At 39.2% G+C, this 24,757-nt stretch overlaps 1 protein-coding gene across 3 annotated transcripts in view; it reads right to left on the bottom strand.

The window, feature by feature from the left end:
- slc25a21 (solute carrier family 25 member 21) overlaps positions 1-24,757 on the bottom strand; it is a 113,227-nt gene that overhangs the window by 86,312 nt on the left and 2,158 nt on the right. The window contains exon 2 of one of the 3 annotated variants that reach the window (XM_028565663.1): positions 24,624-24,710. The exons of the other annotated variants lie outside the window; for them this stretch is intronic. The gene's annotated coding sequence lies outside the window, so the exon portion shown is untranslated. The remainder of the gene's footprint in view (positions 1-24,623; positions 24,711-24,757) is intronic. 3 annotated transcript variants of the gene reach the window in all.

Below are 24,757 nucleotides of genomic sequence, written 5' to 3'. Positions count from 1 at the left end.
GAGAAGTCTGTAATTTTATTTCTGACACAGGACGTTTTGTTTAGTCGCCTGTCAGTGGCATCATATAACCTTTGACCCCTGTAGTTACTCTAACTTTCGTCAAAACACGGGCACCCAGATGATACGTTTGAGAGTATTTGTAATCATAAAATGTCCATAACCATAATACTGCTTTTTTTCTGCCACACGGCATCATTTTCTCATTAATTACATGCCACTTTGCAACACAGTAATACAGCAGAGACGTAGCCTAGAAATCTAGACGCACCTTAGTGGCAGCAAATTTATTTTGCAGGCAGGGTCAGTCTAGGCACTCTCCGTTGGCTTGCGAGCTGGAAAAACCAAATTTTGGTCAGGCCAATCACATCGTGTATAGAGTCGGTGGGCGGGCTTATGGTTGCTGTTGCTGGGAACAGCGGTCTTCTGTTAAGCTTTTCTTTGAGAAAAGAACAGCACAGAAATCATTCTTAAAAAAGGAAGATGTGTTCAGAGTTTTGCCGACCGGATACGGCAAAAGTTTAATCTATCAACTAGCTTTGCTACCTTCTTCGTTTCTCTGTCTGGTTGTAGCGCTATCCTATTACGTGCAGAGGGAATTTGAAAGACAACCGTTTATCCCGCCCCTCGGATTGAGCCCTGTCAATGGTGAGTTCCCAGACCCAACATCTTGATGTGGGTCTGGCTTGTCAGGCTACCAGAGACGTTATTTATCAATACATTTCAATATTGATCTATCCAGCTTAACGTTTCTACAATGTGCTGGTTGACTAGTAGCCAATGCTTGGTGGGTAAGGTTAACATTATGAGATTACAACATCGTTCAACACATTCATAAAGTTGTTTTTAGTAGGATTGTTTTGACCACGGTTAACAGCACTAGGTTAACCCATGACTAAGTTCACCAGTAACGTTAGCTGTATAGATAGACAACTAATCTAATGCTAATTTAGCCAGCTAGCACACCCCGGTCCGTCTGCCTCACGCCACTGGCGCTGAGAGACTTCAGTCGGGATGAGAGCGGACAACAGTTAACAGACATATAGTTAACGTTAGCCCCTAGCCAGCTAGCAGCCAGCCACTATCATCCAAACGTGGCCAGCACTTAACTCCAGCGCCAGGTGCCAACGGCAGTTTAATGAACCGTCGGAAAACAAACCATATCAGACCCGGGCACCCGTGTCAGAACAGCGGCCATCCGTAGCGGTGTTCTTGCCGAAAAGCTCCTCCCTGCCAAATATCTCCCCCTATAGCATTTAGCTGTCTTTAAAGTTAAATGTACCCGACAAAAGGTGGGTTAGGCACCAGAACGACTAGTTAAGATTACAAAAAAGTGAAGGGGGAGATAATTCCGGGCAAGTGGGAGATCTTCTGCTGCCGCACAACGGCCATCAGATTTCCTAGCTGCCCTGGAGATTCCCCCAGCCATCCCCACCCACACCCTTCTCTCAGCGTCGTTGAGTAACGTTATAACAAACCCCTTTCGGCCCTGTGTTGAAAACATACAAAAGGTGACATTGACATGTGAAATATAATGTGGTAAGTGTGGTTTTAGCTGCTGGTTAACGTTAGCTTGCTTGCTATTGCTAGCATGCTAGCTCGTTCTCAATGGCAAAACACTGCTACAACACACACTAGTTCACCATAATCTACAAAAGAACTACTTACATGTCCCTGTTCTGCAGGTAGTGAAGGTAGAAAGTGCGCCCTCGTTTAGAAGAAGTCTCCCAGCTAATCCTGCCTTGTACAGGCCGAAGTTGGAGAAACAGCTAGCTAGCTGATGTGAGCCTTACCTAGCTACTGCGCATGTGCGAGTGCCAACAAAGATGATACAGAAGTAAGATGTCTCACTCTGTAGCTAAAACAGAGACCTGGGGTAAAAAAGAGAAGCTGCAGCAATGTGAAGTACAATAAAAATATGGTGTTTTTTTTTTTTAATTAAACCATGTAAACCTATTGTGATAAAATGTCAAAATACAATTATGAATCTGAAAATGAGCATAATATGGGCACTTTAATTATGTTGGTGAAACTGCAGCTATTTTTGAATAAACGTTACTAATCATAATGTGAATAAACTTGAATGGGTAAACTCGTCCGTGAACAGATGCTTTCTAAGTGATGGTGTTTAACAATTAAGACTACAACTCCCATAATTCTACGCAATTTCACAACGTCATCAAAAGTCTACATTAACCATCCATTATTCTGATTAAACGGCAGAAAAATTATAGTATTATCAGTATATTGTACATAATTATTAAAATAGTGTATACTTTTTGAAAGTCTGGAAGCAGATTAAACTATTCTTGAAAGCCCCAGACATGTTCACAGACAGCCCTATCTGCGACAACCATGCCTTTAAACCTTCAGGGTCAGATCCTGCGTTTGCTCTATGGAAGGAAAAAGAAGCGGAATGTTTGAAGGATTTGTATCAGGGTGGACACCTCATGCCTTTTGAGCAATTAATGAACAAATATAATCTCCCAGCATCTAATCTTTTCCGATATCTACAAGTCAGGCATTTTATAAAGTCTTGCTTGTCTACATTTGCAAACATACCAAGGCATGACACACTCGAAAACATAATTAATGTTCGACCAGGCAGAAAAGGAGCAGTGGCAATATTGTACCGCTCAGTGCAGTGAATGCAAGACTTAATCTAATACAATTTAAGGTAATACACAGGTTGCATTACTCAAAAGTAAAAGTAAACAAGATGTATCCCAACGTATCAGCATTTTGTAATAAATGTAAAAACCAAGAGGGCACCCTCGCACACCAATTTTGGTCATGCCCTAACCTCCACTCATTCTGGTTTTCCATATTTGATTTCTACTCAAAAGCCTTCAACAAACATTGGATACCCAGCCCCCTTGTGGCCATTCTGGGTTCTACGAATGATATAGCTTTGAACTCTGGCAGGGACAAATGGCCAGTATACTTGGGTACGGTACTGGCTAAAAAACTTGTATTGAGATTTTGGAAGTCAGATGGTGTCCCTTCATTTGAGATGTGGTTGAGAGAGCTGGGTGAAGTCCTCCATTTAGAGAAGATCAGATTCATGATTGCAGGGAGGGAGAATGTGTTCGATAGGGCATGGGGACCGGTCATGGAACACTTAAGGGGTCTGAGGGAGGTAACGGAATGATGAAGGGTCCCATATATTGATAATGTGGCATTAGCGATTTCAAAAGGAATTTTTTTTTTTTTTAATCTCTTGACTCCTGGTTTTACTTTCTGGTCTCTTAGTCTTGATATTTGCTATGGTGCTTCAACATGATTGTTTTCAGAACCCGCCAAATAATTACAATTGTTCTTGGTTGCTGCTTATTGTTGTTATTGTAAATGTTAAAAAAAATAAATAAAAATGTTGCTTGTATGGACAAATGCAGTCTGAACCCAATGCTGTTCTGCAATAAACATATTTACAACAAAAATAGTGTATACTTGAGGGAAAGGGAGCAGCCTATGTATCCTTTTCTAGTTTTTTTTGTATTCGTTCAAACAGTTTAAAATAGAAGTAGAGAGAGGATATTCATTTTTGGCAGGATTAAGTCGTAGGCCAACGAGGACACAGGTAAAACAGAAAAGAATACTCCCTAAATCACTCTGACACTGCTAAAGAAAAATAAGCATTGGCAATACACGTTACACTTCTCCATTTCATTGTTTGGTTGTATATTTTCCATATTCCAGTGAAAGTGCCAAAATACCAAAACCCTGAAGTCACGTTGAGCTATTTCCAGTGTGACTACAAAGGCAATTGCCAAGTCTGCAAGGAAATGGTTCAGCCATTTAAAAACAAAATGTCAGATTTTGGTGTCCGTTCCTCAAAATTAAAGAGCAGGAGCATCTTTCTAGATGCCTCATTTTGCTCTGATATAGCAATCTAACAGGGAGGAATAGAATAACCATATCCCCACTAACAGCAGCCTCAATTAACCACAATACATTGCAGCCAAAAGAGTTACAGACTTGTCTTCTTAACAAGCCAAGAAAACACAGACTCCCTGACCTGACAATGTTGGCATCATTACACACAGAAATCTGTCTCTAAGTAAAACCGTACTTTCATTAAGTGGGCTGGACTTTTATGGTTTGTTCATAATGACAGTGTAACTTCAACACAAAATATTATAAACATTTAACTCATAGCTGAATGCAAGTTTAGGCACGCTCTCTCCGAGTTGTTAAAAGGAAATTGTAGGTAAATGAATAACTTTAAGGACCATACAGGTGCTGTTGCATGTTTTGCATGACAGTTGTTTTTTCAAGTACGATGTGAAAACTTGCTGACATGGGGAGTCCAGCAGTGGACATCACTAAGTTTATTTTTGACACATAGTTTCCTAATTGTGTTGTAATGTAGTGAGAACCTTTAAAATGTAACAACAAATAACATTTACAAAACCAAATGATGTTAGCTAAAATGGATTACCATTTCAGGCAATTTATCTGCCAGATGAATTTTAGACATAAACATGCATCTTCCTAAAAAAGGTACAGAATATGCATTACAATTTATTTATTTTTTGTTTAGCAGGTCAGGTGAACTGGAAACAAAATTAAATTTGTTGGTGTGGCTACACTCTGTACCTATAAATTGAGTTGCAGGTCTCTTCCCCAGTGCATACTGGCCCCTAAACTGCATAAACAGTATATACTGTAAGTGTTTTGCAGTGCTGAAACATGCACAAACACTGATAGTCTGCATTCATAAAAGACATAATGATTAAGAATAATGGAAAGTGGAAGATGAAAAAAAACCTAAGATAACTCTATAAATGCATTGGACAGAGTGACACTGGTATGAGTATCTGGGGATTTTTTTTTTAACTTTAAATTTTACAGTATATTTCAATAATCCCCGGCTTCCAGACCAGACCTCTGCAGGTACTCAGAGGTTAACTCAAGCTGAACTAGGCCATAAGTGGGGGGGACCAAATCCTTGTCAAGCCTGTGTGAGGTTGAACATGTGCTCGGTCCACCCTGCTCGACCCTGCTCTGTTCTCTGTTAGCTAAGACTTCACACATTTACTTGTAAAACCTGTGACAATGCCATGTTTGTTTACAGCATTGTTGTACCGCACATGTTCAAGGGTTAATGACTTGCAGATACAGTGTCAGGTTTGTTTCTGGGATGAGGAACTAACAGGGTGAGGGTGTTAAACACAGGACATGTTTGGAGAGTCAAGTATGTTGCGTTGTCAGACTTGATGCAACATGCCAGGCACGGAGTACAAGGTCCAATGTTGGATATACACGTGTTCACTCAGGAATAATCTTCTCAGAAATAATCTCAGTCCCCTGTTTGTATAAAGGTTAGTTTAATATAGTATGTGCACTGGTCAAGGCAAGCTCCAATGCATAGCTGGCAGGCTTTCAAAAAAAATATAACAAGTCAAAAACAAATTAATGTTAGCTACACTGAGGGGAAGTAACACCCTTTTGCTAATGGGTGTAATGCTTGGTCGCCAAATGGCTAGTGGATGAAAAAGTTGATTTTGAACCCGCCTGCATCAAAAATTGGGTTTCTAGAGTTTGAAAATGAGGGTTTTCCTATCTCTACCATTCATCCCATATGATGTGAACACTTGAAATGAAACACTGGAATAACCCTTTGATTCTTGAAACATGAATAGATGTAATAAAAGTTCAATGGATTAAATCTGGTTTTCGAATCTCTCTTCAGAGACAACTTCACAATGTGCATGATTTTAAGGAGAAAACCATGCGTATTGGCAACTGTCTTGAAGGAATCTCAGAAGTTACGTCTTGATGCAAACGAAAGAGCTACGTTAACGTTTATTAATTGGGGAAGAATTTTCCTTGAATAGTTAATATTAAGTGAAAGCGCTTTGAATGTTCCCCTTCAAAGTGAAACTGTAGTGTAAGCCAGTGGAGAGTGAACATTGTCATGGCTTCCAGAGGAAAGCACATGCAGTGACACTTTCACTAATGGCCATCTTTTGCAGTTGACCATGTCTGTCAGGCTGCAGGGGAGGAGTTTAAGAGCTGCTAATCTTCCCTGGTCAAGACTCGTTGGGTAAACATTCATTTCATGGCTAGTTGGACTCAGGTTGTGTCTGTTCTAATTGGCCTGGAGGGGAAAAAAAAGTGACATCTTCCTTCTCCGATTGCGGATTGCTCTCCCTCTGTCACCCACAGTTCTTCTCCCCAAACCTCTCCATCCAGGGTCCAGCCATTTATTTCCTGCCCTACACGCCCACTACCATGATAAATGGGCCCAAGCTCCATTCAATTACGCCCAAAGTGCGAAGACGCAGGAACAATGGAAACTGGCCTCAGCCGTGCGGTGCAGACCCTCAGCATTCTTCGCAACAATTTAGTCTAATTAGCATCAACTCCTGCCCCATCCATCATACTCCTCAAGAAACATAAACAAACTGTCAGCTCTAGCGTAACAAACAGATCGCCCAGCTACTTAGCACAAATTATTCTTACATGAAACGCAGCTTCTCAGGCAACCTTCCCCCCCTTCAGGCCATCTGGGGGAATGGAGAGCTATTAAAATTGAAGACATATGTTTCAGTCAAGTTCAACTCTCCAGAGTGCCACGGTGGACACAGTGACAGTTTCCTCTGCTAGCTTGGCTCTGAGGGATTGGGGCTGCAGGACTGACTGAACGGGGTGTGGTGACCAGGATCAGTGTGTGTAAGGGTGTGTATGTACACATGTATGTGGCAGCATGTCACATTTGTGTGCGTTTGCGTTATGTATGTATGTTATGCATGCAGACTTCTACAGGCATTACAAAAACTTCATTTAGGCATGTATTTGCTCTTTAAAAGGATGACTCCATGTTTTCGCCATGTGATATATGATCCTCTGACTTGATTGACCAAAATGAAGACGTACTGGACTGCACTATGTACTGTATGTTAATTACATTTTAAACATCAGCAGCTAACAAGAATGAATTAAGACCATTGCACACCCAGATGTCACATCAGTTGAGTATTGTAAGTTCCTTTAGAAAAAGAGGTGAAAAAAGAAGGATTGATACAGTGAAGCATGAAGGATAATAAAGTCATACTGATCATGCACATACTTGCCTGTTCAGGCACAATGACCGCAATGTTTTTTTTAGTGGCCTTCGCAGACACTGGGGGAAAAAAAATCATTAATCTGCTTCGTGTGGTGTTCTCTGTTCATCTTTTCTCTCCATGCCTACTTATGAATGAATCATTTATAAGATTGTTCTGAATATATTATTAAAATATTTAAATGAATAGATTAAAATGACGTCTTATCGTTAAAAATGAAAATTACGGGTAATAATAGATTATGCAGAATTCTTACGACCCTGTCCGTCAAAATAACAGTGAGAAGGTATACAGTTTATTCCAATTTCACTTGGAGTCACTAAATGCATTTCCATCCGTCTGTTTGTGGAAATGGAATAGTGGAAAAGCTGGAAATATTGCAACAAAAAAAGTGTTTTTATGCTTGTTTAAGTTGTTTTCATCTGTCCAGCATCAATATTGCTGAGCAAGGCTTGAAAAAGGAGAGGATTTTATAAGTCTGTATCCTTTTAAATGCCGAATACAATACATGCTCAGGATTGTCCTGCCTTCAGCAAGAACAATCATTATCAAGGAGCTAATAATGGCAATTTGAATTGCCTGGCAGTAATTGTAGGCACAGACTACACAAACAAGGTTAAACAATAAACACTTAACAAAACCAAACACTTTTTGATCACATTTCAGGCTTCGTCTTTGATTGGATTTTAAGAGCCTGTCTGACACACCCAGGAAACGTGGTAAGCAAATGTAAAAACATTCTTTCGGGCCTAAAAAGGCCATTCAGGACATGCTGTGGTTGCATTAAAATACAATTTAGCACATTCTCCTTACACTTATTTTGGTGCTTATGATCAGTTATGAGGCCTCTATGATAAACAACTGTGAATAAATAGGCTAATGAATTCAGAATTGAAAAGAGAGAAAAAAAAAAAAGTTGTCAGAATTAAAACAGAGCATGAAAAAAAAAAAAAAAGGACTGCTGATTGGTGTAAATTGGACTACGTTATAAAGCAAGCTTGTTTTAGATTGACCATGTGCTGTGCTGGAGATCCACCAACTCTCCCTTTCTGCTCTACACTGACCATGCTCAATTTGTCAATTTCCTTTTTGATGTTCTGCAGAGTGTGAAATGCTTCACTAATTATCTAGGAAGTTTGGAAGGCGAGGCTTGTTGTTTTTAGAGAGCTGATGGCAAGCCTCACTCATCCCAGCGAACAAGGAACTGTGCAAACTCACAATGACAAATAAACCAGACCTCCTCCTGCCTCTCCGTTCACAGCTAAAAATGTTCAACAAAATAACAAAATCGAGAAACGAAACGTCAGCACCAGTGCTCATTTTTCTTTCCTCCCATTCAATGTACTTATTCCACATTAAACACACCACAGCATGGGGGGAAAAGTCTCAAACCAAAACCCTAGGAGTTGAGAGGCTTTGACAGGCAGATTGCAGAGGAGTTGGATGCCTGAGCCAAGGTGAGAGTGGAGGGTTATTCTAATCAAGCTAATTCCCTCCAAACCTCAACATGATGTCATCCAGTGTTTGCTCATTAGAGATTCTTGTCCGGAGGCCAATACTAATTCTCATTCAGTCGTGAACGTTTCTTCTTCTCACAGGACAAATTTAAAGATCTACACTACATTAAATTATGGAAGGGAGGGAATTGGCTTCACTAGAATGACTAATAAATGGATTACATTTGTCGTACAGTCAGCTCAATGTGCCTCAGATGAAATGGCGTTGATTCACCTACGTGCAAAAACGCCCATTTCCACTCTCGCTTTCCCACAAAGCTCCATTTTTCAAGCAGGGGTTTTAATACACAGCTTTCTGCCCTGTTTCTTTCCTGATGGGCATCACTCACAAGCCGTTAAGCTTCTGAACTGCTCTCTGGCCTGAACTGTCAGTTCTGTGACTCAGCTAGCAGAGTGATCCTCAGATCGAATGCACAAATGGATCAGATGGAGAGCCGGATAGTGCCAGAGCTCTCGTGCTTTTGCTTTCTGTCCTCTGTTGCCACTCTCAATCGTTCTACTGCTCTCTCGTTTTTTTTTTATCTTTTCTCCTCTGCTTGTCTTTTGTATTCACTTTTTTCTACGAACACATTCTGTCTGCACTCTTTGTAGCAAGGCAGGCACAGCATTGATGGGCAAACAAGGAAGACCCTGTACTTACACACTTTAAAACCAGCCACCATATAGGCTTGTGCTCTCCCACAATCGAGTGGTTGGTCAACGATTGTCGATTTAATCGGTTGGTTTATAAAATTGTATAACAGTCCAAAACCCAAACCTTACTTTACTATCACGGGAGGCTTAGAAAACCAGTGAATATGAACATTTTAGAAGCTGAAATGAGAAGTCCAGTGATCTTGTAATTAAGTGATGGAATAATCATTTTAGCTCTAATCCCAACCATGATTACGCGGTTTTCTGAACTTCTACTGTCCATGTATTCGGTATCATAATAGAAAGATATTATTTGTTTTGTAACGGCGTGTATACTATTGTCCTGAAATGAGTTTAGCTCGCCATTCCCATAGATGGCGCTGCGTCAAATTCACACTAACGCCTGGGCACTCTTGTCATAATCAAAAGAAGAACGAGTGCAGCAGAAGTAGTTTAGTTGGCGCAAACAATGGCAAACCTCACAGAAAGAATTATTCAACCTGCTCCATCCTCATCGAAGGCAAGAGTTTGGGCACATTTCGGCTCTTATAACCTCGAGGGGAAGACGGAACTTGATAGGAATCATGCTATATGCAGGCATTGCAAAGCGAAAGTTATGTATTTTGGAAACCCCACAAACTTGAGAACTTACATGGTACGCCATCACCCAGAGATTAACATTAAACAACAACAACCTAAAGGACCTAACATGCCAGTCAACCAACACTCTAAACTCCCACTGAACTCTGAACAAAAAGCTCTTTTTATTCAACAGTTTTATTTTATACTTGAATTAAATGTATTTGAAAGCTGGCCAAAGCTTGGCACTTTGCAGTTTTTGGTTGCAAAAGTTTATAAGACATATAAAGTAATATCAAACTACATTTAATTTGTGTTTCTTTCGTTATTGTACAATACAAACGCCAAGCTTCTTAAGACACGGTGGGTTCATCGGTTGTTAACACTGTTGGTAAAGTGAAAGGTGTTACAATGTGGAAACTGCAGCGCACACAGAGTGTCACGCACACAGCACACCTTGTTCACTTAAATCGCACAATTGTGTGGTTATGTAATCGCACGCGAGTAAAATTGCGATCGCAATAAGATTAATCGTGCAGCCCTACATAAGACTACAGCTAGTGTTGTCGCCTTGTGCTAGGTTCTATACTAGTGTAAGTACTTGTTCCTTTAGGTTCTGTGGTGCCAGGAATTGGAATAAGTTACCTTTGTACATTAAGATAATAAGTAACAACCATCATTTTTAAAAAGGTCAAAGTTTGGCTTAAGGCTTCAACTAACAAATATTTTCATTATTTATTAACTTATCTGCTGATTTATTATTTGGTCTATAAAACCTTAAAACTGTGAAAAGTACCCATCACAATTTTCATTGAGCCCAAGATGACATCTTCAAATACCTTGTTTTATCCTCCTAAAAGTCCAAACCCAAACAATATTCAGTTTACTACAATGCAAAACAAAGAATAGCAAATTCTCACGTTGGAGAAGCTGGAACAAGATGTTTGGCATCTTTGCTTGAAAAATGAGTGAAGCAATTACCAAAATAGCAGCAAAATGTATTTTCTGTTGATCAAATAATTGTTGCAGCTTTATTAATGATAATTGGAAACTAGGAAGTGAAATAATAATTATAATAATTTTTATACAAATTTGTATTAATTAATAATTCAAGTTTGACTTGGACTGACTTTTACTGAGGAGGTATTTATTGTGCAGGTTTGTCGGTAGTAGGAGGTCTCCTTGTCATCTGTATTCCTGCATTTGAGCCATAGTCAAGGACCACAATGGAATGACACTTTATTGCATTTACACAGACACTTTTGTAGTTGTTCTCCTTTAACTAAGCTAAGATTTTTCCTTTCTTTCTGGAAAAAGACGAATGATGACTAAAATAGTTTAAATGGTAGTGAACATGATGGGGAAATAGCCTTGATTGTTTAAAAATTGCATATTAAACAGGATTACAGTATAGGTAATAATTTGCCGAAGTAAAATCAAGCCACATGAACCACATTTGCTTTTCACATTCACATGTCCTTATTAGGTTGCAATTTTGTTGTATACTGCCAGCTTATTACAAAGTGCCATAAGCTGGCAGTATTATGTGGGTTGTGCATGTTTATAGGTCCACACAAACATTTTTAAACCGCCTTCAAGAGATGGCAGAAAAATAACATTTGGGGCCTCAACCACCAACAAACTCCCTCTTCCCTGATCCACTATATTGCTTACAGTGTGATGAAGCTGACTAAAGGATTTCATGCACACAAGCATGTCTAACCGACTCCAGTAAATCACTCCCTCTACTGACGGTGGTGGGAGAGCTGCTGCGTTTCAGGTGCTGTTCATCTGGCAGAAGTTTCAGAGGCCTGCCTCCGGAGAAAGAAAACAAACCCTGATCTGCTTCCCCAGTAACGGCTCACCGCGAGCCAGCCAGCGGCCTCCAGGAGGCTGTCCAGCCGCTCCGGCCCCTCGGACCAGGATGTTTGGGTTAGAAAATGACTTTCCTACTCCCTCAGCCCCTTTCTCTAATTGCCCCAGGGTAATTACCTTGTCTCCTTCCCACTTAAGAAAAACCAAGAGCTGTAGTGTTATTGTATCAAGTAGAAAGTAAAGTTTGCTACAATTAGCATGACTAATATTTCTATAAATCATAATTATGGTTAGAATAATAAATGTATTAAATCAGAAAGTGTAGGTGATGTAAATATCAATGAACTATTAAAATAAAGTGTACTGACATCTTGTGGTCTAATAACTGATGATCTTACATTCTCTTGTTTATCCAGCAGCTTACAAAATGACTGAAGAAATACAATTAAATAATGCTACAGCATGTTTTTTTACTAACAAAACATTTCCTCAAGTAATCACAATAAAAACCTCTGCAAAACCGCAAAGGCCTGGGTATGATCACTCAAGACGTCTCCTTCATGGAAAAAAGAAAACATACCATCAATTTAAAGTCAATTCTGACTATGATGGGGGGGGCCATAATCTCAGAGGCCTGAGTGTCGTTCTGCTTTCCTCTGTCTGGGGACTGATAGATTGTTGCAGACTGCAGATTCTCCCCTGGGTGCCATATTTCAGGCCGCAACGGTCCGGGTACCATTATGAAACACACCCGAGAGTACCGCAATTCAGAAAAGACCAGAACACCAATGGAGCTCTCAAAAGATTTCTTCTTGTGCGGTATAGGCAAAGAGGGAGGAAAATGTTTGACTGATAACTCCCCTCTAACCGTTACAAACTTGGAAAACACAAAGTCAGGCCAAAAAAATAAATAAATGATCACCTGCTCTGATACATATGCACCAGACTAGAGGGAGATTTGGGCCATGCTTTGAAAAAGAGACATGCTCTGCTACAGTTATTGTTGGATTCACATGCTCTTGTTGAAGACGTTAACATCAATGCCTCACTATGGAAACAGCTGGCCGCCTGTGTGTTCCTCCAAAGCTTCTGGGGGAATCTTCGATCGAGAAAGCATCTGTCAGAGCTTCTGATTACAGAGGAGCCCAGCTGAGAGCTCGCCCTGTCAGACCGCTGATAGCTTAACCCTCCTCCGTCCCGTATCCCGGCCACCACTCTCCCCCCGTGTACCTGCTTCAAACGCCGTAGAGCTGCTGGGCCGGCGCCCTGTGTGGTCTCCGTTCTACTAACGCATCCCAGTGTGGACTCTTGTTTTAAAAACGCACAGCTGGGTTGTGACACAGGCCATAGAAAATACAGCCAGTGTCATATCTGAGTCATGACTTGGATCTCGACGTGGGATGAAAAAAATCTCAAGAATCAGTGTGCTGAATGAAAGCTTGGAGGCCTTTCAGAATAAATACGCATTTTGTACTGGTAATATTAACATTTCCAACGATACCTGCAGCAAACTAAACACAGATGTGAGGGGATTATCTCATATTTTGAGAGCTGTATGTTTCGGTTAAGTGAAATCATTTGTGCATACATGTGAAAGGATCAGCAAAGTTATCCATCTTTATATTACCTTAAAAGCCATGAACTTCACTAAGCTTAACTGCTAAAAGTGCCGCTGGGAACAGTACAAACTCTTAACTCAATACAATACTGAGGTGGATTAAAAAGCACCAATATGGCTCTCTTCTGCCCTCTAGTCACTCCGTCTGAGTCATTATATTCACAAAATATTTGGACCAGATTCTCCTCTTAAGGCAAAACACTTTAATCCTCATTAAATAGCTGTGCTGCAAATTAATGCCAAACCAGATAAATTAAGAACATATTGCATTCTCAGGATTGCAGCCTTACAAAGAGATGAACATTAACACACTAACACACTGCTCTTTTCTACAACCTGACAGCTTCTTCCACATCTCCATCCCTCGATCTTATTTCAAACAAACTAAAAAGAGAACTGGTGCATTACCTCTCACTGTTCTTTATAAGCTCTTTCCAGACTGTGATATTTGTGTCTGCTTTGATTCCACTGCAGGACTCTTTGATTTCAAAATGATAATGAAATGGTAAACAAATTCCTAACATGACCTTTCATTCAGTTTTGTTTCTCATTATCAAATTTTTCCTCGTCGTCTGCCAGCATCCTTCTCTTAAGTATGTCATCCTCCAACCACTCTAGATCAGAAATAATACAAAGTGTCTATAAATTTGAACTTCCCTAATTAAAGCCTTGCCCCGGAACATGCTCTCCCATGGCCACTAGGCACGGGATATTTCCTCTCAAACGACACAAATTGGCCCATGAGCACAACAAATTACATTATGATTACTGCACTGGCCCAAATGCTGTTCATCTTGATAGAGTTAACCCAAAGTGGGAATGCCTGTCTCCCAACTACAGAGCTAAAAGCAGAGAAAGAATTACAGTTTTTGGCTAGGGCTTACTGTAAAAACCTGTGTTATAAATTTCCAGCTCATCCAGAGAATCACAGGGTAGACACACACAATACACACATCCGTACACGCACACACACACACACACACACACACAGAAAAAGCCATGTAATTCAGGGTTTTTAAGTTTGTCCGGTTTTGTTTTTGTTTTTTTGACAGTACTTATTATGTTTATTTATATTTCAGCGCTTACAGCAGGAGCACGGAGGGTTTGTAATTACTGTATCTGAACTCTTGAATCGTGTATCATATTCAGTTGAAATAACATGAGGTTTGCCTTGGCCATGACTTTCTTGTGAAGACATCCTCAAACAAAACAAAAACTATTAAACAAGAGATCAAAAACCGGTGAGCCTGAAAAATCAGCATTAGGAAGGCATCCAGTGGTTACTTCTGCCGCAGTGCAGCAGGCCCATATGTCTGACCTACTACCAACTGTGGCTACGAGCTACAGGGCACGAGGTTAAATGCCCAATTCGAGACTTTTCAACACACATGTCAGTGTTCATGAGGAACAAGGTGGTAGAGGATAAACAGAGGGAACGTCGCTGCTCTTGAGCGGCTTCAAGTTTATTTTTGCCATTTCCGTCTGCAATTCATACAGTATTTATGATCTACTAGTTATTTTAAAACATTGAATGCAACAATGTCCCATCAAAGATCTACTAAAATAAGGATAATAAGTCTGCAGGGATGACAGACAGTAGCTCTCCAGAGGAAGAGCTGTGACTTAATTAGGAGGTTCAAGACAGAGCCGGGCTCAAAAATATACACTGAAAACATAATCCAGACGCATGCAGAGCACACACACACACGCCTAAAATATATCCATTTCCTTGGATGCATGTGCACGCATGTCTCGCAAACACACGCAATTATAACCAATTTCCCGGCATAAATTTCTCACTTGGATGCACACACACGCAAAACAAACAAACACGTACACTTGACCATTTCATGGCATGAAGACCTAGCTGAGGCACGCACATGCAGCCATTTTCTTTAGCACGAATACATAACCTAGATGCACGCACGCACGCACGCACTCACAGGGTCACTCTCTATTTGCTCCTTGACTACTTAGTCTAAGTGCTCAATTAAGCATAGCTTGATAGCTTGTTTAGCTGATTTCCCTCCCAGTTTTATTATTGTTGCCATGTGTTGTACTATGTATGCCTTCACATTTCACTTTGACTGCCATGGAATTTCTGAGTGATTTCCGTGCTTACTTTACATCTGTCCTCTTTCCTGTTTAGCATGCTTTATTGTGCTGAATATATCCCTCTGCACACATAATAATGACTTGTACTACTGTAATGCTGACTAGTAAAATGTCATGTGGCGAAAGGTGTAGAAGAACTTTGTGATCATCTTATTTGCAGTATGAAATCATGCAATGATGTGATGAAATACTCTCTAAAAGTCAGCTCCACTGTGCTTCCTGCAGCGCAGCGTCCTGGTTTTAATAATTGGTACCTCTAAATAGGAGGCAATGATCCAGAGAAAGCCTCCCATGTTGAGCAATCATACTTATCTGACTGAATCCACTCTTACCATAACAGTATAATTATTCTTATTATTCTTCTAGGAACTTACATGTATGATAAATGTCCTGTGCGTGCTGCCATGCGTGACAATGATATTCACTATAGGCTCAGGCGGTTATAAAAACACTGTAGGTTCTTAGCTCTGACTGGCTAAGACAACTGAAAATTACTGATAAAAATGCTAATTATTTGAATGCATTAAAACATCAATTAAGTCATCATTAAATCAGTTATAATTATTATTTTTTTTAATTAAAATATTGGAGTGCCCACAAATCATTCTTCTGAAACAAGTAAACCATTAATTAACTTGAGCTGCATATTGGTTCTTTCCTTTTGCTAGACTGGTTATCTATTAGTGTGATTAGGCCAATAAGTGATCAGTGGGACCCTGGACTGCTGACATTATACCTTACATCATATGTGATGACTTAATGTGTGACATCACTGCACCAAAGCATTACACATATCACATTCACATATTTTTAACACCTATAAAAGTGTTTTTTTCCACAATTAGTAGTTCATATTTTTTATGTAAATCCATAAGACATACTAGTGTTTATAGCTACTGTTTGCTTGGTGGAAAAATTATATTCAACTATAACTGGGCCCAATTATTATCAGTTAAAATCAAAGATTTATTGAACATTTGTAAGCCTATTAGCTTTTTAATGACATTAGCTCTAATTATGGATGCAATAATGTAATATTAGCCTATATGTTATGCAGTAATGAAATCATGTATTTAATGATGCAGTAGTGCGTCACCTAAAACCCAATAACCCACTGGCCTCGCTCCCTGACTAACAGCTGATTCGGTAGTCCCTGCAGTAGCGTATGCGACCTCTCTTGGCTCGCAGCTGTAGTTCGGCCATGCCCATGCAAGCTCGAGCAAAGAGTAAAATCTGGTAATCACGTGTTGTGTCTTGGCTGGACTCATTCTCACAGGGGGCTCCTCTGTGGTAACAACACAGGAGTCCCCCTCCCCAACAACTGGCCTCCTCCGGTCCCCCAACCTCCCGCCAGTGAACTGTTATTATAAATCATGTCATTAAGATAACGTCGTGAGCGCGACTGTGGCTCATACATCACAGGCCCTCCCTGAACTGGTTCACGTTTTTATTTCTGCCAGACTTTCAGAGCAGCAATATATCCAATTATAGCCCACAGAGTACCTGCATTAAAAGAGGTCATCGCCTTAAAAACAGCATTACTAGAACACAAACTCAGAACTCTATTTTGCTTTGGCCTAACATGTTGCAAACTCTTTTAAACCGTTTAAAAAGCCACACGGTGGTTGTGACACAGTTTCTACAGTTACTTTTATTTATCAGGCATGCTATACAATTGTACACTAAGAGACTTTTCCGGCTACGCCACCTCACTGTGTATTTGAGGATCCAGTTCTCTCTCGGTTTCTCTGTTTGACAGAGACAGATCTCAGTCCGAGGCAGATGTAGTTTCAGTGAAAAATGGTTGCGCTTGTCAAATAAGGTTGATACACACATGCAGCCTAAAGCCTGTACGAAGCCTCACCTGTAGACACAGCTGAAACTGAAAGTCAAATAAGATTCTCATGCATGTTTTTGATTTGGCAGCTGGCATTACATAAGATAAAAGATGGATTTAATAGATAAATCATGCCATCATATGCAGTCTTGATGTCTGCTGTAATGGTTTGCTTCTTTTTTTTTTTTTTTTTAAATAAACAAAAATAGTTTTTTTTGAGTAACTGATATATTTGGAATTTTAGACAGGGGCATAACAGACACTGCAGATTTAACAGCCAGCCATTAGGGACTTCTCGTTCGCAGGAAGTCAGCCAAATGGCACACGACCGCCTGCACCCAAAGCATGAGCTGAGGAACATCTGTCCCTGACAAAGATAATACTCCCCTGGGCTTGGTCATAATGTGTGTTTAGTGCCAGAGGTGGGAGAAGTAAACATTTTTTTACTCAAGTAAAAGTGGCATTACCACAGTGTCGAAATACTCCGTTACAAGTAAAAGTCGTGCATTCAAAATTCCACTTAAGTACAAAAGTACTGGCATGAAAATATGCTTTAAGTATTAAAAGTACTCATCTCTCTCATTTCAGAATAATGTATATTATATTATTGTATTACATAATTGATGCATTCATGTGTACATCGCTAATGTTGCAGCTGGTAAAGGTGGAACTGATTTTAACTACTTTATAAACTGCTGGGTAGTTTAATCTATAATATGGCAATGCATTAGTTGATTCTATTTTGTTTTAATAATCTGAATCTGCAAAGTAACTAAAGCTTTTAAATCAATGTAGTGGAGTAAAACAATACTATTTCCCTCTGAAATGTAGCTGAGTAAAAGTATAGCAGAAAATGGAAAAACTCAAGTAAAGTACCTCATTAAGTACAGTACTGTTGATGAAATACTTCTTTACTTTCCACCACTGGAACATTTTTTTTATAACATTAATTGAAATATTGTTTTGAACCCCAGCAAAAGTACCCATCCTAATAAAATAGAAATTAATTTCAGCTATGTGCAATAATTAAGGTATAATCATTTAATGATGTCACTTGTTTAAAATATCTTAACCACCGCCACAGAAATTTAACAAAAGCATTCATTATTTTATCATTTTTGCCAGTTAACCTTTGGGGTTTATACAATCTATTCTGGGATGCCAGGGATTTGCATTTCATTAATTAGACTACCATTAGATGTAATGCCTGTTTGCATTCAACTAATTTATTATAACATTGTGATCATTCACATTTGCCCAGGACGGTAATTAGTTGACGGAGATAATAAATCTTGTTATGTTTGCTTTAGAAATGTTGGCGTGTTGTACTTTCTCCATATTAAATGAGGGGTTACTTTCATTATTACCTGTACAGCCTGCGGCATGCAATTTATTCATAAAGACACATCAGGAAAAATTCACTCACATTAATGTCTTTGATCACGTCTATTAAGAAATTATCAGTAAGAAAACTTCAAATAATCGACACAGTTTCCTCTCATGTTTACAAGTTTGTCAAAAATGCTGCCTTGATGGTTAATCCCAGCCTTCTTCTGAAACCGACACGTATTTAGAGCAGCAATGAGAACAAAAGACAGATGTGTCCGGTTAAGTAGCCATCCTTCAGCACTATCATGGCTCATTTTAACCAAGCCATCCACAACCCCCACGCATGGACATCTGTCTGTCAAGGATGGAACAGAAAAATGTGAATGGGTGCTATTTAATGCAAGCCAAAGCACACATTAAATATGAAGGACGTGAGCCTCCGCATGCCCTCCCAGACGGGGGGGGGGGGGGTGGGAAGAGATGGGAGGCTGAGGGAGCTGATTTAGAGGAACAGGCCAAGAAGCACCCCATCCAGAATCAACATTACTTCAAACATGAGGTCATCTAAACATCTGTCTACAACATGTCCACCGGGAGTTCAATCAAAGCCCCGCTGAAACATGTACAATTGTTTCTGGAAATAAATATTAGGCCTAATTCGGCTGTGATTGGTGCAGCCACTCGGGAATTGCTCACTGCTGAGTGCAGTCTCCTTAAATGGGACACACACACACACACACACACACACACACACACACACACACACACACACACACACACACACACACACACACACACACACACACACACACACACACACACACACACACACACACACACACACACACACACACACACACACACTTTATTTGATTCCTCTCCTCTTTTCTTCCTCTCCTACATTTAGGCTAAGTGGCTTTATTTGTTCTTTCCCGACTGATTTCAGGTTCACTGTTTAAAACCAATTAAATCAGGAGAGCTGCGGTGCAGTTTGAAGGAGGCTCTGACAGTCTGGGGGGAGAGCTGCAGTAATTACACGCGGGGCGTCTGTCTCATGTCGTCACAGTCCATTTGCTGGAGACGGATCGATTTACTCATGGAGTTTAAAAAAAGGCATCTACCAAGGAAATAACAAAGGACTTAGAGAAAACATTACAGCAATGAGCATGTAACTAGATACATTTTCAGTTTCTACTTTTAAAAAATTTGGTTCACTGTGTATTTAATCATAATGACATTTTTATTTTCATGAACTTTTTCTGCCTTACTTCAATATTTTAATTGACTTTTGCATTTTATGCAATATTTTATTTTTAAAAAACACCTGTAAGCTGCATTCTCTGCAGAGTACATATGCATCACTTTGGTCTCCCTGTATCCAAAAGTTATGACTGAAACCAAACTACAAAAAAGTTGGAACATCCCTTTACTATGAAGAGATACAGTATGCAACTACTACCCCCTTGTGGACAACATTGAGAATCAACATTAAGGTATAAACTAAAAGAGCTTCATTACCCATGTACACATCTGCACTGCAGAATAAAATGTTAGTGTACTCGCTTTGTTAATGCCTGTGCACAACTATCTGGAATTTAACCGTATTAGAAATACACTGTTAATAACTCCAACGAAACATACTACGGCCGCAACTACCGATTATGTTCACTATCGATTATTTTCTACAGACTATTTTCTCAATTAAATCAATTAATTGTTTGGGCTATAAAATGTCCAAAATATTGTGAAAAATGCCTATGACAATTTCCTGAAGCATGGACACCTAATCGTAGGGGTTAAGATCTTTATTTCTAAACTCCTCATATTGTCTCATTTTAATACATTTAAGGCCCAAAGCGCTAAAACTAGTCAATATTTGATCCAAAAACAGCAACGATTGGAAATATGAATGCAATTGCAAAACCTTGATTATCAAAAAAGTTGGCAAGTATTTTTCTGTCAGTTGACTAATTGATTAATCGACTAATCGTTCCAGCTCTCAAATGCGCAACAAAAAATGCATACTAATATCACAAAAATAGGATACTGTTTTCTAGGGCTGCAACTAACGATTATTTTCATAGTCTATTAATCTGTTGATCATTTTCTCAATTAATCGATTAGTTGTTTGATCTATAAAAATGTCAGTAAATGGTGAAAAATGTGGATCAGTGTTTCCCAAAGCCCAAAATGACGTCCTCAAATGTCTCGTTTTGTCCAAAACTCAAAGATATTCCGTTTACTGTCACAGAGGAGTGAAAAAAACTAGAACATATTCACATTTTAGAAGCTGGAATCAGAGAAATCTTATTTTTTTTTAAATAAAACAAAATTACTCAAACCGATTAATCGATTATCAAAATAGTTGGCGATTAATTTAATAGCTGACAACTAATCGATTCATCGTTGCACCTCTACTGTATTCCACCAGGCACTCAACACAGAGATAAAAATAACTGGTGACAGCTTACATCTAATAATGCCAAAACTGCGCACCTAATAATGCCAAAACTGTGCACCAAATGCAGCTTTCTCCCCTTAATTCACATGTAATTTAAAAGGCCCTACAACCAGCATGCACATAAATTATCACCAGTCTGTCCCCATTCCTGTTAACAGGGATCAGGATGAAAAGAATCTCTGGAGGGGTGGGTGAGGAGAAAGTAACACTGAAGTCATTCTGCTCAGGGTTAAAACCTCTGTCCCATCAGGACAGACGAGAGCCCCTTAGCCTCTCGTTGAAAGCTCAGGACAGCAGGTTGTCAGACCCAGGGGGCTTGTGGGATGTAAACATGGAGGGGCAAGCAACAATGCCAGAGTAGTAGTTCCTTCTTAAATAAACCATTGTAATTGAGCAAATTATTAGAGTAAATGAGGTTAAAATTGGACTTTCTGGAACAGTAAAGAGTGGCGAAGTAGCGACTAAGCACTGGGTGTGATTCAAATTTCTACTGGCTGTAACACGGATTTATAAGTAGATAATGCCAATATTAGTTCAGAAGTGAATCACTTATTGAATTAATATACTGTAGGACCTCTACCAACCTCCAACAGTCCACCACAGGAACTGCAACAACAGTGACATGACACAAAACAACCGTTTAACACCTTAACAGCAGACTACTACACAGACACAGTCACATTTTCACAATAGACACAAGTAAGCAAACCAAACAGAGAGAAGTGATCCAATAGGAATGGAGTAGAGGAGGGTCAGTATAAGAAACAGTCAGTGTTTGGGGCTTTACGACTGAAGATCTGTTGGTATGGAGGAAAGAGAATATAGTGTAGGCTACAATATACTCATCTCAGCGATGATTCTTTTTTTTTTTAAATTGATACTTAATGCCACCATTTGTATGGTGAAATCTAAATATGTAAAATTAAACTACATCACCAACAAAAATCCTATAATGAAAAAGAACCACATTCAGACGCAAGCACTGTATTATTGCAATTTCTGAATATAAGCAATAAATCCCGCAGCAAGAAAACTTTGCTATAACAGGACACTGTGGACATTAAGATTTAAAAAAAAAAACGTGTCGATCAACTTGGTGAGTAAGCACAGCAACAACATCAGGAATGAAACATAAGGAAAGAGTTTTGTGGTCCTTATTGTTTGCAGCTGGCGGCTTGTTCGGCTAGAGAAAAAAACAAAAATTTCACACCATAATTATACAGTCTACACTGATAATCCCTTCACAGTCTTGCTTGTTTGACAACTTTGTATTGTTCACAAATAAGCAAGATAAAAGGAACATACATTTTCTTCATTGAGCACGTAATGCTGGACTACAAAACAACCTACACAAAGCAATAGCAGCAGTTAGGTAACTGGACGAACAAAGAGCAGAACATGAGTCACCAAGTAACAATTTAGTTTGTGAAATGAGAACTCATTGAAATATTAAACTACATATAAGACATACAATTCATTGTCACAAAAGCAGTAGCCTATGTTTTATGAATAAAACAAATTTGATTTTGTATCCTTGCTGTAGATTTCAAAACATGTATGCAAAGGCTTTTACTGTGAGCAGCCACATCATGTAAATGTATCACATTCATTCCACAAATACACACACAACCACAAACCTGGACTGCTGGTCACTGAGCTGCACATGCAGAGCAATGGAGAACTGAAACTACATTTTTACAGTAGCTGTTTATGTAGGGAAGATTACTCTCGGTCACTATCAATATCAATGAAAAGGCCTAATTCAGTGACATCTGCAAAGCCTGTAACAACCACAACAGAAAGTACTATATTTTTAGAAGTACAATACACCTCTTACTGAGACTTATTTTTGCACAAGCTTGCACAAAGATTTGAGGAATGTAAAATGATTAACTGCCAACCTAGACTTTGGTTTTGCCTTTACATAAAGTGCATGTCAAAATAGACAAGAGAATTCCTTACAAGAGAGAGCAGACGGAATAGTGCAACAGTTTGATTTAATATGCAAGTCTTCCCAAATTACAATTCAGTCCATGACTACTTCATTGTGCAGGCAATTTACCTGCACGTTACAACTCTTTCCACATACTTACTGTTTCACAATAATGGCCTGAGTGCGTACCGTTTGACAAACCATTTATTTTTTTGGCTCAACTATCTAATAATTATTGTGGCACGATTACTGTCCGAATAGGTGTGATCATTTGGGTGTTCTATAGGTTGTGGTAGTAAATACTATGGGTTACATGAAGGATATAGTCTTGGCGAAGATCACATCAGCACTGCAAGCAAAACTTGATTCAATATGAAGCTTCGTTTGTGTTTTTTTTTTCCATCTCTAACGCCCAATTCACGGGACTTCCACAAGTTTTATTAAGAAAGCCAGCCTACTGTCGAAAACTTCTGGTGGACTTCCTCCTCTACCACATCTCTAATCAAGGCTACATTGTCAGGATAGTCTCTCCACCAGCTGTCTCACTGTCTTGACTTTGCCCTTCTGCTTCAGGAAACACGAGTTGGCAACGTGTCTGCCGTGTTACGCAATTTTAATTTGATACAGACTGTGAAGCGGAATGAATTACTTTTTGTGAAGGTTAAAAGAGTAAAGTAAAGCAAACAAGCAAGAGGACTGACTTCTGATCACTTCCTGGCTGATGTGCGTATATATATATATATATATATATATATATATATATATATATATATATATCCTATTCTCAAAAGTTTGGGGTCACTTAGAAATTTCCATTCCACTCCATTACAGACAGAATACCAGCTGATATCAGTTGCATTGTTTTTTTAATCAGGGCAGCAGTTTTCAGATTACATTATGTGTTTACATAATTGCAAAAGGGTTCTCGACTGTTGTAGAAAGAAGTGGCTGGTCTTTACATTGCCCATTATCAGCAACTATTCATCCAATATTCCAAAGGCACATTCTGTTTACTAATCTGATAACCAACTGAGAAAACATTGGACAACCCTTTTGCAATTATGTAAGCACATATTGTAATCTGAAAACTGTTGCCCTGGTTAAAAAAACAACAACAATGCAACAGATCTCAGCTGAGTGGAATGGAAATTTATAAGTGCCCCCAAACTTTTGGGTAGAGAGGTAGAGAGAGAGAGAGAGAGAGAGTTTACATCCCATTCATTTTCTACCAATCAGTCTGCAAGGGTTTAATCATATTTTTTCAGGTCATTTGTCTGAGTGATTGAATGAATTTATGGATATAGAAGACAAAAAACAAGAGATAACATGTAAAGTGTAAACACGTATTTCCAGCATGTCCCCTGATGTCATAGAGAAAAAAAACAGGACCAGCACATAGTAAACACAGAAATCCCCAAAACAATAAGCAATAGAAAACGAGGACATCCAACAAATGAGAAACAAACAAAAACAACAAAGCAAAAAAAGAAATAAAAAAAACAGAGACAAAGAAATGCACTTCAAAAACCTGTCCTAGAAGCTTCCTTTTCTAACCAATCTGGGATGTGCTAAAAGCATTCGCAAGACCGCTAGAAGCACTAAAGTAGAGGCAATATAAGCCCTAAACCAGTTCACAGTTATTAAACCGTATAGTAACAAAAACGTAAACACAATAAAACACCCAGGACCTGCCTGTCATATTTTGATTGGTCATCTTACCCTAGAGATGGGCCCGGACCTGACCTTTAAAAACTCTGGATTGTGACTGCCTGATGCTTAGTGGAAGGCTAGTCCACAGTATGGTCCCTGTATAAAAAAAAATTACTATAGTAAGACCGAGTAAAATGAACGTA

Source organism: Perca flavescens, chromosome 20 (assembly GCF_004354835.1).
Source record: "Perca flavescens isolate YP-PL-M2 chromosome 20, PFLA_1.0, whole genome shotgun sequence".
NCBI classification, from domain to species: domain Eukaryota; kingdom Metazoa; phylum Chordata; class Actinopteri; order Perciformes; family Percidae; genus Perca; species Perca flavescens.
The sequence above is the reverse complement of the archived record's forward strand: the minus strand, read 5'-3'. Positions and strand labels throughout refer to the sequence as shown.